This window comes from Protopterus annectens, chromosome 14.part0 (genome assembly GCF_019279795.1).
Source record: "Protopterus annectens isolate FY-2018-M chromosome 14.part0, PAN1.0, whole genome shotgun sequence".
NCBI lineage: Eukaryota > Metazoa > Chordata > Ceratodontiformes > Protopteridae > Protopterus > Protopterus annectens.
The window spans coordinates 504,582,211-504,602,372 of NC_056748.1; the positions used below are offsets into that span (position 1 = coordinate 504,582,211).

A 20,162-nucleotide genomic window follows, 5' to 3' on the forward strand; every position below is an offset into this window, starting at 1 on the left:
TCATCTTGGCATTCAAACTAAGAGTTAATTATTCTGTCAAATAGAAAATCTACAGTTAAAATAAATTAAAATTGATTATGGGCAAAAGGCCACTGTCCATGCAAATCACTTTCATCAAAGCAACTGGTATTTGCAGCTCATCTTCTGAATTACAGAGGAAGAATGCAGTTTTTTTTTATTTAATTTGCGACACCTTGCCACAGAGCATGAACATTAAGTGGTTTCTCAAATATCCGCTGCTATGATGAAAGGGGTTGCTCTGAACTTTGGTTCTTTTGCCCATACACCATGTTTAACTGTTTAACTAGTAGCTTTTATTAGATTAGCTGAATTATTAACATTCAGTTATTTACACTCCAAGACCACAGTGGAGTTTTAAGTAGACTTACAAGGTGAACGCAGAGCTGCCAGCATGCTGATTACTTTTTCTTCTTCTTCTTTTGGCTGCTCCCATTAAGGGGTTGCCACAGCAGATCATCTGTTTCCATTTCTTCCTCTCCTCTGCATCTTGCTCTGTCACACCAACCACCTGCATGTCCTCTCTCACCACATCCATAAACCTTATCTTAGGCCTTCCTCTTTTCCTGTTACCTGGTAGCTTCATCCTTAGTATCATTTTCCCAATATACCCAGCATCCCTCCTCAGCACATGTCTAAACCAATGTAATCTTGCCTCTCTGGCTTTGTCTCCAAACCTTCCAACCTGGGCTGACCCTCTAATATACTTATTCCCAATCCTGTCCACTCTCGTCACACCCAGTGCAAATCTTAACATCTTTAACTCTGCCACATCCAGCTCAAACTCCTGCCTTTTTGTCAATGCCAGTGTCTCCAACCCATATAACATAGCTGGTCCCACTACCCTCTTGTAGACCTTCCCTTTCACTCTTACTAGTACTCGTCTGTCACAAATCACTCCTGACACTCTTCTCCACCCACTCCATCCTGCCTGTACTCTCTTCTTCACCTCACTTCCACACTCACCATTACTCTGAACTGTTGATCCCAAGTATTTAAACTCATCCACCTTCACCACCTCTACTCCCTGCATCCTCACCATTCCTCTATCCACTCTCTCATTCACACACATATATTCTGTCTTAGTCCTGCTGACCTTCATTCCTCTTCTCTCTAGTGCAAATCTCCAACTCTCCAGGGTCTCCTCCACCTGTTCCCTACTCTCACTACAGATCACAATGTTATCTGCAAATATCATAGTCCACGGGGACCCCTGTCTGATCTCGTCTGTCAACCTGTCCATCACCATTGCAAATAAGAAAAGTCTCAGAGCTGATCCTTGATGTAATCCCACCTTCACCTTAAACGTATTTGTCACTCCCACCGCAGACCTCACTGCTGTCACACTACCCTTGTACATATCCTGTACCACTCTTACATACTTTTCTGACACTCCTGACTTCCTCATACAACACAACTCCTCTCTAGGCACCCTGTCATATGCTTTCTTTAAGTCTACAAAGACACAATGCATCTCCTTCTGACCTTCTCTGTACTTCTCCATCAACACTCTCAGAGCAAACATCGCATCTGTAGTGCTCTTTCCTGGCATGAAACCATACTGCTGATCACTAATCATCACTTCCCTTCTTAAACTAGCTTCCACTACTCTTTCCCATAACTTCATGCTGTGACTAATCAATTGAATCCCTCTGTAGTTAGTACAGCTCTGCACATCACCCTTATTCTTAAAAATCGGTACCAAAACACTTTTTCTCCAATCCTCAGGCATTCTCTCACTTTCCAAGATTTCCTTAAACAATCTGATTAGAAACTCCACTGCCATTTCACCTAAACACCTCCATGCTTCCACAGGTATGTCATCTGGACCAACAGCCTTTCCATTCTTCATCCTCTTCATAGCTATCCTTACTTCCTCCTTGCTGATCCATTGCACTTCATGATTCACTATCCCCACATCATCCAACCTTCTCTCCCTTCCATTCTCTTCATTCATCAACCCCTCAAAGTACTCTTTCCATCTGCTCAACATACACTCCTCGCTTGTAGGTATGTTTCCCTCATTATCTTTTATCAACTTTACCTGCTGCACATCCTTCCTAACTCGGTCCCTCTGTCTAGCCAATCAGTACAGGTCCTTTTCTCCCTCCTTAGTGACCAACCTTTCATACAACTCTTCATATGCCTTATCCTTAGCCTTCGCCACCTCTCTCTTTGCCATGCACCTCATCTCCTTATATGCCTGTCTACTTTCTTCATCTCTCTGACAATACTACTTCTTCTTTGTCAACCTCTTTCTCTGTATACTCTCCTGTACTTCCTCATTCCACCACCAAGTCTCCTTGTTGTCCTTCCTCTGTCCAGATGTCATACTAAGCACCTTTCTAGCTGTCTCCCTTACTAGCTCTGCTGTAGTTACCCAGCTATTTGGTAACTCTTCACTGCCACCCAGTGCCTGCCTTAACTCCTCTCTGAACTCCATCTCACAATTACCCTTTTTCAATTTCCATCATTTGATGCTTGGTGCTGCCCTCACACTCCTCCTCCACTTCTTGATCACCAACGTCATCCTACAAACCACCATCCTATGCTGCCTAACTACACTTTCCCCAGCCACCACTTGTGTGCTGATTACTTTTTATTCTGATTTAGTATTTTCTAGTGCTCTTGTTGTAAAATAGTTATTTTAAACCATAAAATGTGTGTGTGTGTGTGTGTGTGTGTGTGTGTGTGTGTGTGTGTGTGTGTAGCGTGGGTGGTGGGGGATGAGAACACATTTAAATTATATAGGAAAGATCCAGCAAAGGTCGAGTCTTCACTGTGTGATACCTTAAACCTCCTGTACTGGAAGGTCAGGAGATATATGCAAATGACCCCGTAAGGACATACCATTGTTTTAGCTACATGGCATGTGAATGCCTCTGACTTTTTATCTTCTTAAGTCTTTACTGGTGATGTCAGGCCAATAAAGCTAAACCCCACTAGCTGCAGACATGTCATGTTTTGTCAGTGCAGCATAAGTAGGTTGTTTGGTCATACTTTAGAAAAACAGAGCTTAAAAACAAGCCGGACATCCATAACAATAGGATGACTGCAAAATATCCCAAAAGGTAAAAAAAGTCACATACACAAGCCATAGTAAAAACCAGAAGAAAGATCCAGCTTATGTTACTTAAACACAGTTACTGTGTGTGTGTGTGTGTGTGTGTGTGTGTGTGTGTGTGTGTGTGTGTGTGCGCGCACGCAAGCATTGGGGGGGGGGGCACATGTATGCTTATAGGAAATAAACAGTGTAGACCAGTTATATAAAAGTATAATCTGTACATCTCACATAACATAAGGAAAAATAAATGTCCTCAACATGCTGATCTGTATTTTTAATGAGTGAAAGACCTGTCTTTGCCATTTTCTGAATCATTTTTTGTAGTTTATATTCAATAAGCAATAAAAGCATCCAAACTTTCTGGTAAGCAATGTCTATATGTACATGAGATACTTTACCTTTGGTGTTAGGCTGTTCATGTGATGAACTTTAGAAAACAAGGAAGTAATTTCTCATACATGGACACTTCTAACAAAAGGCAATAATGAAAATGTGTTTTTGATACATAATTGTACAATCTATTTGTACTAAATTCTGTTTCCCAGTTTGTGAACCCCTCAGCTGACCATCAGGTGCCTGGCACCATTTTACCTTAAGTTTCTCAGTATTATCCCCTGCCAATGGCGAGCAGGGCAGGGGAAGTGGAGTGGTGCAGCCTGCAGCATCACATGCACTGTTGCTACATGCCAGGGGATTGTTTTGGTATGTCCTAAGTGGGCATAGCTAGTCACACACACACACACACACACACACACACACACACACACACACACACACACACACACACACACACACACACACACATCACTATATGTATCTTCAGTTAGCCCCGGCCCCCTTCAAATGCTGTAGTTTTAATAGCAATCTGCCTTGTGATTATAGCACATCCCCCATTACTGGAATGTGTCTTCATCCCAGGTGGAACCCCCTCCATTCCTCCTTCCTAGAGTGGGCAAGCTGGCATATATGCACTAAATTCTAATGTAATATGTGTGATGTATTCTGTTGTATTTTATTAGGATATAATTCATAGGCATTACATACAACAGATAGTGATACAGCACATGAAAAATGCCTACTTGTGATCAATGCACAGCAGTCCAGGAGGGCTGTGAAAACAATGACTTAATGTGCACCAGTCCTAATGCTGGGCCAGTGTTAACACAATACAGAGACAGCTATAGCCCATACAGGTCTATGTTTGGCTACTGAAAACAATAAAATGTGAACAGCTAAATCTCAAACGGAAAAGAGTGAAGCAGAAAAGCATTGAAAAGAAATGCATCGAAAGACCGTAGTCATCCAACATTGCAAACAAAACCAACCAAGGTGGAGGGGCTCTACCCCAAACCCCCAAGTATATATACCAACTCCAAGATCACACTACAGTGGAGAACAGGGCATATTTAAAAGGTTCCCCTTCACTTACCATATGCATCGCATTATTTACTGTTTTTTTGGCCAACTACGGCCATTCGATGAATTTATTTTCATTGATGTCTTTGTTCGCTTTTTTCCTTTCGAGATTTAGCCATTCGTGTTTTATTGTTTTCGGTAGCTAAACATGGACCCAGTCAACACTAAGGCTGCCTTCTGACACTGATGGAGTTATAAATGATTCTTGATCACAAAAACATAAACACAAATGCAAGCACACACACAGATTACAAAAACCTAATTGTTGACTCAAAATTATAAAAATGTAACTGTTGCACTCTGTATTTTTTAATACTTTTTTTGTGAAGGGTTAAAACCTATGACCCCGCAGTTCTGTTTTATGGAATACAAATGCTCTTACCAATTCTGCCCCCAAAGAGACCTCATTTGTTGTTGTACATAAAACCTCCTTTGTCGCCTGACTGCTGGTACATATTTATTTTCTGAAGCAAACATGCCAGAGACTTACACATGCTTATTTTTCCTTATTGAAGTTATGCACAATGGCATTATGGCAGTTCACATGCTTCCATGCATGTCTGCCTGATATACCCTACCACCATGTCCTGCTATTAGCAATGACTTTATGGCAGTTCACATGCTTCCATGCATGTCTGCCTGATATACCCTACCACCATGTCCTGCTATTAGCAATGACTTTATGGCAGTTCACATGCTTCCATGCATGTCTGCCTGATATACCCTACCACCATGTCCTGCTATTAGCAATGACATTTTGGCAGTTCACATGCTTCCATGCATGTCTGCCTGATATACCCTACCACCATGTCCTGCTATTAGCAATGACATTATGGCAGTTCACATGCTTCCATGCATGTCTGCCTGATATACCCTACCACCATGTCCTGCTATTAGCAATGGCATTATGGCAGTTCACATGCTTCCATGCATGTCTGCCTGATATACCTACAACCATGTCCTGCTATTAGCAATGACATTATGGCAGTTCACATGCTTCCATGCATGTCTGTCTGATATACCCTACTACCATGTCCTGCTATTAGCAATGGCATTATGGCAGTTCACATGCTTCCATGCATGTCTGCCTGATATACCCTACCACCATGTCCTGCTATTAGCAATGGCATTATGGCAGTTCACATGCTTCCATGCATGTCTGCCTGATATACCCTACCACCATGTCCTGCTATTAGCAATGGCATTATGGCAGTTCACATGCTTCCATGCATGTCTGCCTGATATACCCTACCACCATGTCCTGCTATTAGCAATGGCATTATGGCAGTTCACATGCTTCCATGCATGTCTGCCTGATATACCCTACCACCATGTCCTGCTATTAGCAATGACATTATGGGAGTTCACATGCTTCCATGCATGTCTGCCTGATATACCTTACCACCATGTCCTGCTATTAGCAATGACATTATGGCAGTTCACATGCTTCCATGCATGTCTGCCTGATATATGGTTCTACTGCCATGGAAGCAGCCTAAAACGACTATCGCCCTAACTAATGTGTAGAATTTCAACATTGCCCTATCTCCAGGTGCAGAGTCTTTTGTACCACTAAAGTATTAGTTATTCCTAACACAGTAGTTATTCCTTCACATTATTTTAGCATAATAGCCTTTAATGCAGTACAGACACAAACAGTGAACCCAACTGTGAAGAGTTCAATTACCTCGGAATAGCCTGATTTATCCATAACTTGTATTTAAACACTAATTCTGACTTTAGTTGTGTAGAGCTCAATTAACCACCTTAGAAAAGCTTTGATATTACATACCTACTCAAACATCGTAAGCGTTGAGCTTGTAGGGCTGTTATAAGCAGCTCTTCCGCCCTGGTAGTGTCTTATTTTGTAGTGTGCGAAGCTAAACTAGCCACTATAACAATTCTGTTTTTATCTGTAAAACCTGGTACTAATGCTGTAATACGACCACACAGCGCTTTTTATTGACGAACACTGTTGATTTCCTTTGTGCGGTATTTAAGACTACTGAAAAGCATTTGGCGCCGCACATGCTGAGCCTGGAAAGAGTCGTTTACCGGGGACTCCAAACAAGCTGCTCCACTGCCGTGGAACCCTCAACATAGTGTTACTACCCTTTCCAAGCGCATTTCTTTAACCAATCTCTGCTATAATCCCTCTCAGTGCAGAGTTTATTTTATGTTATGTATGTAAGTATTTTACTACCCTTTCCATGCACAGATCTCCATCCAATCTCTGCTATAACCCTTTCTTTGTGCAGAGTTTATCTTATGTAAAAGTGACACTACTGCCACGGCACAAATAGTAAAGAGTTATTTCCCTTTCTTTGTGCGGAGTTTATCTAAACTCTGTTATTCCCCTTTCTATGAGTTGAGACTACTCTAACTCTACTGTTAAAACTTACTGCGCCGCATTTGCGGAAACTAAACAGAGTAGTTTACCGGCGACTGCAAAGAAGGCTCTGCTGCCACAGTACCCATAAGAAAGCATTATAACCCTTTCTATGCGCAGACACTTCCACAGCGACACTTAGCCCCATCTCCTAATCTTAAAATCACTAAAAACCTGCTTTCATGTAAAGGCTTAACTCTTAATAGCGACCTCTTGTCTATGTTTGTACTATTATGAACCAGGCACCTGAAAAAGAACTGTGGCTTAATCCAGTAAAAGTTGCTTGTTAGTGTATAATTGTTAGTTGCAGCTTGTTGTATCCTATCCATCTGTCTGTGATATGAAGAGGTTCCTAGAGGTCATATTTGTATCTGATAAATTTACTATCTTGTTTGTTAGTTAAAGTATTATTTTTTAACAGCATACACAGTTCCTTCTACCCACAGCTATTTTTGTCTGTATTATAATGAGGTTTGAGGTCATAGTTGTAGCTGGTATACAATATAACCCTTAGATGTTGATACACAACTAAAGCACTGCAATTTTTTTACTGTGGTCTTACATGCAATTGTCTGTGAAAGCTTTTTACTACCCAGTTGTTCTAGTATTGTCTGCCTCATCTCCTTTTTTCTCTCTTTCTATATTTACCAGCTTGTGTTCCTGCACTAGACACCTGAAATTTCCTTGCTGGACGCATCTGAAAACTATTACTAACTAAACAAATACCCTGCCAGCTCCCTGAGAGACATTTCCTCTCTTAAAAGACTGAGAAAGTATGTATTGTTACAGTTATGAGTAAACTGCAATAATATTTATCTAGTACAGACTCTGCTAGGTTGGGCAAGCTTCCCAGTCAGGTTACCCAGCAGCCAAACCCTCCTTCTTTTTTATCACTTATCTTCTCTATAGCCCTTACTCCCAGCGTATGTTTATCTCTGTCACTAACTGGTCTATTTCCCCCTCTCCCTCAGCCTGCTATCCCCTGTAGGACACACAGTTTATTTCACTAAAGTAATTGGCCACTAGGTGGTGTCTCAATACAAGCCTTTTGGTCATTAATTCCCTCCCCTATTCTTATCCATACCTCCCCAACTTTAATTCCAGTTTCCTAAGGACTTACTCTTTCACCAACTCTCCTGTGTCCTAAGCTATTCTTTAATTAATTTTACTCCTCTAACATCCTGACTCTTTTCCTACTAGCCTCTCTACTTACATATACATCATCTCACTTCAAGACTTACCTGCTGAATTCTCATACTTCACAGATTGCCATCCTTAGCTGTCTACTCTCTTGTCTCTACCCGCTCCGTTCGCCCTTCGGGATCACTCCGCTCCCCTACCCTGCCCCCAATTCCCACCCGCCCCCAATACTCCTACATTTATTCCTTAGAGGACACACCCCCAATACACCTGCTCCAATCAGACAACTCACGTTATTAGTACTCCCAACCCCCATACTCTCAAAACACCCACTGACAAATCACTACCCATTCCCTCCTAATTTTTAAATACCCCACCCACTGTCATATCTCCCTCCTACCAGTCAAATCTAACACCATCTCTCCCTCACCTCTCAAGACAATATAATGGCCATATCTAACATCCCTTACCAAGTACAACTATTAATATTGCTTTCACTCTTATCTCTTCTAACCACTACCTATCTCCTAACCTCCTATGAACAACTTCTTTACTACTCCCCTCTAAACACACTTTAACACCAACTCTACTTATCTCCCCATACTTCATACATGTCAATCACAAACCCAGCTACCTACTAGCCAAATATCACAGAATTGCACACGTTAAGTACACCAACCTAAAAAATAGAAAACTATTAGACTATTACTGTCAGCCTCTCCAGACTAAACACTTAACACTCCTCCACTCCTCACTAGATGGTGACATTCATCCTAACCCTGGACCAAACTATACCCTTACCACTGCAAACGACAACCAACACAATACTAGTAGCTGCCCACCTACAAAACCTTCCAACTCACTCTTCATAGCACATCTTAATATACGTAGCATTTGTAATAAAATTATTCAAATTCATGCCCTCCTAGACTTCCACCAATTTGACATACTATGTTTATCAGAAACATGGCTAAAACCTACCATTAAGGACAACGAAATCATCCCACCAGGTTACAATATCATTAGACAGGATCGATCAGCCAAAAAGGGAGGAGGGGTAGCAGTCCTCTATAAAGCAGAGCTACAAGTCAGTACTATAAATCTAAACCTACCTCTGGACAATAGTACTGAAATAATCATCTCCAAACTTGAGATCAATACACATAAAGCCATAAATATCATCTGTATATATCTTCCTCCAGGACAAAACATCAGTACACTCGAATATATCCTTAACTGGCTTTCTATTAATCTACCACAAGAAACCATAGTCCTAGGAGACTTTAATATCAATTGGAATACCTGTAATAGTACTAACTCCTCTACCCATATTAATTTATACGGCTTCTCACAAACTATCAACTCCCCTACCAGAACTAGTAAACTCAACAACAAAGAAAGTACCTTGGACTGGATACTTACCAATACTCCCAAACAAACCTATATAGCAGGAACCCTTCCAGATGACCTACGTGACCATTCCCTAACCTATATTATTAGACACAAAACCAACTTAACTTTCAATAACACTTTCAGAACAGTACACTCCAAAAAGAAGTTTAACCTAGAACTTTTCCAAACAGAACTCAAACAATATAACTGGTCACCATTAAAATATCTAACTCTAAATGAAGCAGTAGAATATTTCAATTCCACATTTTTAACCATCCTAGACCATCACACCCCAAAACGCTCTATTAGAAATAAAGCTAAACCAGCCCCTTGGCTCTCCAATAATACCAGGCAAAAGATTCTTCTCAGAAACAAATCCTGGGCAAAATGGCTCGCTACTAAAAATCCTAGTGATCACCAAACCTTTAGGGAACTTCGAAACAATACAAAAAGAGCCATCCTGTCAGACAAAAAGAACTTCTATCATCAACTACAGCAAACCTCCCACAAAGAACCTCAAAAATTTTGGACTAGTATTAATAATCTTCTTTATCCAAGCCAATCTATCGTACCCAATCCTCTAGGCTCCAACCCTGACAATCCCACACAAACAGCTAATGCCTTTAACTCTTTCTTCACAGATGCCATCCAAACTCTTGCTAGCCACCTATCCCCTGATACCTCAAATCTGACTATTTCTACTACAAACCCACCCCCACCATTTCATTTACAACCAGTGTCTACTTCCTTTATTTGCTCCCTTCTCCAAAAATTAAAACCTACCACCCCCTCAGCTGACAAACTCCCATCTGAATTCCTGCAAAAAGGAGCTAAAGCCATAGCCTATCCCATTTCCATCCTGATAAATAGAACCATCACTGAAGGAACTATCCCATCCATCTGGAAAATTTATCATATTATCCCTTTACACAAAGGAGGGAACTCTAATGAATACTCTAACTTTTGTCCTATAGCTCTACTTTCCCCACTTGCAAAAATTATGGAAAAATGCATCCATAAGCAACTTCTTAACCACCTCCTCCACAACAACCTATTCGCCAGCTGTCAACATGGATTCAGACCTTTCCATAGTACCACCACTGCCTTGCTATCATTCACAGACTGTATCAACAAAAAACACAACAATAATATTCCTTCCTCTGCTATCTTCATTGACTTATCTAAAGCTTTCGACATGGTCAATCACAAACTCCTTCTACACATACTGGAATGTCTCTCTCTTAATCCTCTATCTATGAACTGGTTCACATCCTACCTAGAAAACCGTCAGCAGGCTGTACTCTGGCAAAATAAACTATCTAACCACCTTCCTATCTCACTCGGGGTCCCACAGGGCTCCATACTAGGCCCACTCCTATTTTCTATATATATCAATGACCTCCAATCAGCTATCCCATATACCACCTGTATACAATATGCAGATGACTCTACTATAATCTGTTCAGCCACTTCTCAAACTGAACTTCAGTCTCTTACCCAAAAAGCTTTCAATACTGTAGAACAATGGTTCTTACACCGCTGCCTCCTTCTAAACCACAAAAAGCCCAAACTCTTACTCTTCATACCAACCCGTAAATCCACCCCTATACATTTCAGTCTCACATCCAACAATGGTACTCTTATTTCTCCTGACCCAACCACTAAACTCTTAGGAATAACAATAGACAACAACCTTAACTTTGACACACATATAAACAACACTATAAAAACAGTTAACAAAAAACTAGGATCCCTTTACAGAATAAAACCCTTTCTTACACCATTAGCTAGGACTGCTATAGCCAGAACCCACCTCATCTCCAGTCTATTCTATGCGTCCCCTATATACACCAACCTCTCTAAAAACAACCTCAACAAACTCGCAACATCCTAATAACAACATTGCTAGATTTGCCACAGGCTCTCCTTTCAAAATCCATCATTGTTTGAACCTAAAACAGCTAGACTGGCTAGAATATCTTAACCAACTTCAGCTTCACCAGCTTACAATAGCCCACAAAAACCTGTACTAACCCAGCAACACTCCAATACTCTCTAGCCTCATTACACCTTATAATAATCTCAAGAATCTACGCTCCACAAACAACCTTTTGAGCAATACTACCAAATCCAACAACTTAGCAGGAGACTGCTTGTTCTCTAACTCTGTTTTGAAATTATGGAATAAACTACCCTCTGAAATCACATCTCAGACCTCTCTCTCACTTTTCAAAAAGAATCTTAAACTACTTTTCAATAAACACTGGCTATGCTCTTGTACTAACCCTGACTAACTTGTTTCCTTTATACTAACCTCTACCTACAACCTATATATCCTTCCCTTTATAGTTCCTATAGACTATATGATTATACATAAAATTTATGTATTAATGTACAATGTACCTCCTCTGGAAATCACTATGAGCATAATATCTTGTACAAAAAAAAAAAAAAAATTCCTTTATAAACTAATGCTTTTTATGTAACTACTGCTGTTTTTATATTATTTTTGTATGTTTTGTTCTTGGAGCTTTTCTCCCCGGGCCTCTACTGAAAATGGACATGTATCCAGCTGGACTAGCCCAGTCAACAAATGTAAAATAAATAAATAAAAAAAAAAAAAATATATATATATATATATATATATATATATATATATACCCTACCACCATGCCCTGCTATTAGCCATGACATTATGGCAGTTCACATGCTTCCATGCATGTCTGCCTGATATACCCTACCACCATGCCCTGCTATTAGCCACAGGTTAAAGGATTATTCTGGCCTCTTCATGGATGCTCTTACTATGTGCCCATTTTAATCCTCTCTCGTGGCTGGGGGAAAACTTGTCCTATACTTCTCACTGCTGCCCTCCCAGTTGCCAAAATCCATTTCAAAACATGGGTCACAGGACATATAGTCAGACACCTTAGCTCTGTATCATTGCATCAGCTTCTGTTCATATTTGTATCTATCCTCTTTGTCCACTGTAATTTGCTGCATCATCTCTACAGCTTTGATGAATCATCAAAACTACTAAACTTCCCCAGACCTACCTTATTTGCACTACTTGCTTCAAAGTAGTTCAACCAGTACACTCAAAGAACACGCATGAACATCTCCCCAAATACCCTATTTCTCCTAAAACAATTACTTCAAACTCAAGACTATGCACAGCTTAAAAAAAGTAAGAGGAAAAAAACACAGAATTGCCCATTCACTTCAAAATAAAACATGTACCCTCATACACTGCACACAAAAATACATACAACGGCTCTTCAATCACTGCCCACACAAATATGCCCCTTAGAAATGAAATTCCTTATTTTTAAAACAAACACAAGCAAACATAAAATAACTTTGAATGAATAAAATATTCTTTGTGACTAGTCAGTAAATGGCATTACCAAGAAAACAGACCTGAATTTAATTACATAAACTTTTTTCTATATCTTTTAACCTTTATACCTGCTGAATTCTCCTGTGGCCCTTGTGACTAATACAGTGCTCTCTAGATAGTATAACTAGATAGGCAGGACCAACATGGGAAACGTGTGTGTGAGTGAGAGAAAGACAGAGAGACTGTGTATAACAATTGATGCTGTATCCAGTTCCCCTGAGAAAAATACATTTCACTCTCCACACAGCTCTCTTATCTGACTTGTAACTTTCTATGTGGTTCAATCTCTTAATGCAGTAAGTTGTGAGTAACATCAGAGGTAATATACAGTTAGAATTGGTTCAATATATTACTGCAGTAAATTGTGAGTAACACCAGAGGTAATGTATGGTTAAAATCGGTTCAATATTTTAATGCAGTAAGTTGCAAGTAACACCAGAGGTAATGTACAGTAAGAATCGGTTCAATATGTTAGTGCAGTAAGTTGTGAGTAACACTAGAGGTAATGTATGGTTAGAATTGGTTCAGTATGTTAATGCAGTAAGTTGTGAGTAACACCAGAGGTAATGCACGGTTAGAATCGGTTCAATATGTTAATGCAGTAAGTTGTGAGTAACATCAGAGGTAATGTATGGTTAGAATCAGTTCAATATGTTAATGCAGTAAGTTGTGAGTAACATCAGAGGTAATGCATGGTTAGAATTGCTTCAATATGTTAGTGCAGTAAGTTGTGAGTAACACCAGAAGTAATGTATGGTTAGAATCGGTTCAGTATGTTAATGCAGTAAGTTGTGAGTAACACCAGAGGTAATGTACAGTAAGAATCGGTTCAATATGTTAGGGCAGTAAGTTGAGAGTAACACTAGAGGTAATGTATGGTTAGAATCGGTTCAATATGTTAATGCAGTAAGTTGTGAGTAACATCAGAGGTAATGCACGGTTAGAATCGGTTCAATATGCTAATGCAGTAAGTTGTGAGTAACATCAGAGGCAATGTACGGTTAGAATCCAGAATGCAATTAGTTTGCAGTTGGTCGTTGGCATAATGGTTAAGGTGTTTACCTTATAGACACAAGGTACAGGACTTGATTCTCACCTTTGGGAAGCATGGCTAGACTTAAAAAAACACACCTGGGGTTGTTAGTCTAATAATACCATATGAATCTGGGCACTTGCATGTGATGTGGAAATATATGTTTCATTATTTGGTTCAGGAGTTGGCATTAAAGTTAAGGTGTTTATCTTACAGACAAAAAGTACAGGGTTTGATTCTCACCTTGAGAAGCAAGGCTAAGCTTAAAAAAGGCCCCTTGGGATCATCAGCCTAGCAGTTACTTATGAACCATCAATATCCTGCCTACCTACTGCCCATCAAGCCTCCCCATGGATCTCTAACCCAGTCATTCCATCACTAACGGGGAATCTCTAGAAAACTAGAAAGATCCTACCAGAGGAGGTATCATACAGGTAGACAAGAAGGTAGCTTGTGCCCTCACTAACATGCCAGCAGTGAAGCTATTACTAGTTTAGACCCTAGCTCTGGCCCCTGTGGGCTGACATTAACACCTGCATCACCAGTGAGCCTCCTACTTGCTCCCCATGCATGTTAGCATCACAGCCCACATGTTAATGAAGTATTCTGATACTGACTCGGGAGTTTCAAGCCCATGTGCCTGGTTCTGGACATTTTTATGCCTCACAAGCCTCCCCTTCTTTGGTGACAGATGGTTGACTGTAACTATTATACCCTTCTCGAAGACAGGTGAGCCAGTATCAAGCACTCAGTCCCACCCTTCCCCACCCAGTATTTCCAGAGCCATAGTTATTATGTAAACTTAGGTCATCTGCATCATAACTTTATTGCTCATAGTCACAAGGCAAAGCTCTAACTGCCTAAACAGAGTAAAACTAAATTAACCACATATACAGATAAACTATAAAGCTAATGTAACATAGTTCTTACTATATTAATTCATTACATCTGAGTCATGCCTCCAGGGTGCATCTGCAGTTAACTCCTACTGATGCCTCTAGGTATCAAATATTGCTTGCTCATATTTGCATCAATAATTCCAAAACCGTGCTACATACAAGGTTTTAAAAGATTTCGTCTTAAAACTTACACAAAGGCAAACTCAATTGCATTAATATTTGACCTCTGTCTAGTGCAGGTATATAGATATTAAATGTTTTTTATGATATTAATTTATACAGATATAATTTTCAAATTTTTCTAAATATTTCAACAACAAAGTAACACAGACAGAACTCCTTAACCTCATATGAAAGCTATCAGCTAGATGAATAAAATGCTGATGACAGTATGTGTGTAACTTGAGTGGTTTCTGGGATATTGTAAGTTGTTTGCAAAATATTACAAACATAATAGTTACTGTTTACTGTGACTTATAAAATTCCATTTAATACCTAGAACCTAAAGAATACTATCACTATAAAAATAGTTTGTGCTGAAGGGTTTACCATTTATACTTCTTTCATAATCCGTATGTTTCCAGAGATATGAACATTTGTTTGAAATGTGAGGACATAATTTGATTCTGTCAAAAGGCTTAGGCTCCGCCCATTGGAAGTTACAGTACAAACTTCCTGAGCTCCATTGGAGTGAATGAGTTTTAAGATACATAAAAAATCAACTAACATTGCAAAAAAATAAACTGTACATTAGAACTATAAGAGAAAACTACCCATTAGCCATTCCCTTAGTGTAAAGGGATAAAATCCTGACTTTGACTCAGGTGACCACTGACCAGAGTGCATTTAGCAACCTGGGCACTTGCTGGAGCTGGCAGAGGGGAATGCAGGAGTGATGTGGCTCTCCAGGCTCACCTTGCTTTAACGGGGGGATTTGATACACCTATCTGGGGTACTCAGTCCCATGGTAGAATCTATGGGTAGAGAATGGCAACCACAACAGTGTGTTTTAAGAGGATCAGGGCAGTCCTGTGGTGTTATGTCACTTGAAGAAGTGAACAACACATACTCAATGAACCCTGGGGCAGCTTAATGGGAATGTGCAGCAGGATTAGGGACTAAAACAGAAAACCCCTACCCCCCGCAGGTGATAGCACCACTCCCAGCTGCTTGTCTCTCCTCTCACATTGAGAGGAATGGTTCAACTGTAGGACTTGGTGATAGCAGCACTACCAACTGCTCTACTCATCTCTCAAACTGAGAGGAATGATTAGGCTATAGGGATCACTGATAGCACCACTCCCAGCTGCTCAGCTCACCTCTTGCATTGAGAGGAATGATTCGGCTGTAGGACTCTTGCATCTTGTGAATAATAGGTCTATATATTGTGTGGAAGGAGAGGGCTCAATGAGCTTGATAGTTTTTTACCCTCATCCTAATTAATTAATAAGAAAAAAATAAATTAATTAATAAAAAAACCTGATTGTCACTCTGCTCATAAAATACTGTGGAGATTACTTAAATCCCTGCCTGGCATCTAATTTCAATAGCAGACAAAACCTAAACCTAAAAAAGGAGTGAACAATAGCATATAATACTACAAACATAAAAAAGGAGTGAACAATAGCATATAATACTACAAACATAAAAAAGGAGTGAACAATGGATAGTTATAATGTGGAAGGGCCTAATATATGTAATAAATGAAACTTCAGGTTTTACTCAGTTCACTGATGTCCTATTTAGTTAAAAAAGTTATTAGGTTATAAGTTTCACTGATTTTTTTTCATTGTGAAGTCAATGTTTTTACTTTTGTATTTGTGATGGTGTAATAAAAGATTGCTTTATTTAATGATGTGTAATTATATTTGTTTTACGCAGTCTGGGGTGTATCTGTGCTTGCTATGGTATGAGAAGTATTTTTTTTCATTTCTGCAGTTATTGAAAAATTGGGGAACAGTGCGGTGATGTTTCCACTTACCCCCACTGTTGTATGATATCCGAGTTAGTATACATAGAGATGAAAAATCGTTTGTTTTTATTTTATTTTTTGAGGGATTAAGAGTTGGTGTATGTGTGTCAACAGACCACCTTATGGCAAAAGCTGTTTTCACAAGAATGATATTATCATGAAATATCTTGTACTTTCAGATTAGGTAACTTGACTCAGGAATTCAGGGCTTCACACCAATCCTGAAACATGTTCCCTATATCTACAGAACAAGCTATTTCATTCATTATATACCAGATCCCCTTTATATGCCTTGCACATGTGTACAGACACAGACACACCACAAAAATAGCTATGCATAACAGGTGCACACAGAGCAGGAAGAAGACCGACCTCATTCCTACTCTGCTGACAGTTCCCTCTAACCAAGCACAGTCTATGTGTTGTTCTGGAACACAGAAAAACAGTGACATTATTCAATAAGAACAAAGCCCATAGATGATGTAACTAAAGACTACTACAATGGAATGGGTAACAAGGCAGATGAAATACCAATGATACATACCCGTAAAGCAGTCACATTATGAAATGGTGTACAGCTTTCACTTTGGGGCCATAAAATGCTGTACAGAAACAAACACAAGCCATTTATAGAGATGCAAGTGTGTGTGTTTATTTTGTGTTTTGTTCAGTATGCATAAGCACCGTCTCTCCTTATCCCCTCTGTTAATCAGTATATTTTACAGAACCCGAATCCTCTTGCCACCTTATCCTCCTTCTTACAGTGAAGGTCACACAGACTGTGATGCATTGCATCTTTTTCTAACAAAGCCCCTTTGCATAACTGTCATATGCCATGGTACAAGGCAGGGCACTCAAGCTGCAATACTGTGTACGCTGCCTTGCTGCTTACAGTTTGGTAAGAAATTATATGGTACTCAATGAACACCATGCTGAGCCCTTGCATATTTTACACAGCTGCCTGCATAATGGCAGTTATGCAATTGTGTTCATAAATCATGGGTGTGCCAGTTTAGAGATTAAAATACCATCATCCGTGCATGTGGTTCACAGGCAGATGCCAACCAGAAGCAGGGTCTCCCCTTTTTTGCTGTAACTTATGGTGGACTATGAGCACAGGTGTGGGGAACCTTAGATATACATCTGCAGCAGATGTTAAATAAGCTCTGTTTTTCTTCCTCGCTACTGATACTTTTATTTAAAATATTTTCTCCTTTCAACAATATATTGTCCATTCTGGAAGTATAGCAGTTTCAATTTGTGCCCTAGGCCAGTACTTCATTTAATCAGCCAGAAGTGATTGGCTTATTACAGTTAAATCTACTATCTAAATGCCCCTCCTCCCTTCCACAGCTATTCAGGTCCCATTTCTGTGCCCTGCTTCTGAACCTCCTTTAACATATTTTATTTAAAAAACAATTTTTTTTTAAACTGTACCCAGCACTGAGCACTTCAGAGCACATGTTTTAGTTTAAAAAAATGTAAATGGTAGCAAACTACTTGCTACAGATGTTGCAAACAGTTGATACAGTTTATACCCTGCCTCTGTATGGAACGCTACTGTGCTTATATTTTAGTTTTTTTTTTTTTTTTTAATTTTTCTGTTTAAACTGTAGCCAACTACTGGCTGGCTACAAATGCAGCAAACAGTTGCTACAGTTTATACCTTGCCGGTTGCATGGAGTGCTACAGTGCTCAGGTTTTAGTTAAAATAAAACAAAGTTTTTTTTTTTTTTACTTTTAAACTGTAGCAAGCAGTTGCTACAGTTCAGACCACGCATGGAGAGCTACAGCACTAAGGGTTAACTGCAAATGCAATACCAGATTTTAAAAGCCAGTATTCCATTAAAGAGTGATCCAGATCAGCTGATCGTGCCCCCCACCAACACTATGGACCCAGGGCCCCACCCAAGCTATACTACTGATCCTTTCAACAAACTGCTAGCAAGTAGTATTATAGGAATAACTATTACTAGTAGAATTTGTATCATGTTAATAAACACTAAGAGACTCTATTTCTGATTTCAGATTTATTTTCCTTCTGTCTGACCTTTCCCCTTCTCCTCCTTGTCTTCTATTCTTTAGACAGTTTTTCCTTTACCCTTTTATTTTCCCTTACTTTGCTGACCCTTCTTTTTTACTTTTCATTGCCTTTGCTTCTTCCTTTTTGAAACCAGAAAATCTAGGAGAATGAATTCAGTAATAACATGAGATTGAACCTGTGTTTCTAGGCTTTCTCTTTCTGTGCAGTTTGTGGTTTAAGAGCAAGTCTATATGTTTTGAGGTAACAGAATAAGAAAAAAAAACAGAATGCATGCAGCATACACAGAAATGACACCTTTTATTTGTTGCCTGCACTGAGGAAGGCAGTCTATACTGAAGAGAAGGGGGGGGGGGGGGGAGAAAGAGACGTACTATGTAAACAGAAAGAGAAGCATGCATGTACTCAATACAATCCTAATTCCAGCACGGTTGCTAAGCTTTCTATTCAGTAATGTAAGTGGCAAATATAGTTTCAGTAGTATACCTCTCAAATGTCCAGATTTTTGCCTCATATTTTTAGCCTGTTCTTCATAATATTTATGGTTTTCTGGTAAATGACTGAGGACTGAAGTTATTAAATAACAGGCATTTGCGCTTCAGACTTCATTCATCCATCCACACCCCCTTTTTCCTATTTTTGCACATGGGCTCAGGGTGTCACTTCAACAGTATCAATCATCTAGAGCAAAGGTTCACACTGCTACCCCTGCCGCATCCTTCAGTAAATGCATGCTAACACAAAACCTGTTTGTTATTCTAGAGACTTTTTAAGTTTATAAAAGCAACATTTAAAGTATGTCCCTATTTTGGCTTTGTTCAGATTTATTGTGCTAAGGGGTTGAGAGATATTTTCACTAGCATTTATTCTGCAAGGCACATTGGATAAAAGATGGATTTTAAAATGGTTTCAGATTTGTGAAATCTGACGAACTGATAGGCTTCTGTTGTCATGGTGATTATACAGATGTGGAAATAACCTAATATGAACTGTAAATAACTCACCCCGTTATCCTTGACCTTAACTTCACCTCTGTAAATGTGTGCATGTGTAGCCAAATCATGGGCTCGTACTTTTGGATAGATAGTAGACTTAAGAAGTGAGCTTGTTATATGCAGCAGATCTGGCATAAAGTCTTAGATGCTTTACACTCATGTGGTCAGACTCTAACCAAGTTGTAATAACCATCCATTGTTCCCAGCTTGCTTTACTGATACAGTCATGAAAAACCAAAGAAATTCAGTAAAATAAAATGACAATTATTCGACTGAGTATGCTATAAACTCTTCTACCGATGGACAGAGCACACACTTGCTGTTTAAAACCTACAGGTGATAAATATGTTTATTCACTATCTGCCTGCTTCACTTTTTGTAACAGAAGCTGGTCAGTTTAATT

At 39.5% G+C, this 20,162-nt stretch overlaps 1 protein-coding gene across 2 annotated transcripts in view; it reads right to left on the reverse strand.

Moving 5' to 3' along the window:
* Window positions 1–20,162, reverse strand: part of KCNIP2 (potassium voltage-gated channel interacting protein 2) — a 664,190-nt gene that overhangs the window by 490,369 nt on the left and 153,659 nt on the right. The gene's annotated exons all lie outside the window — the stretch shown is intronic.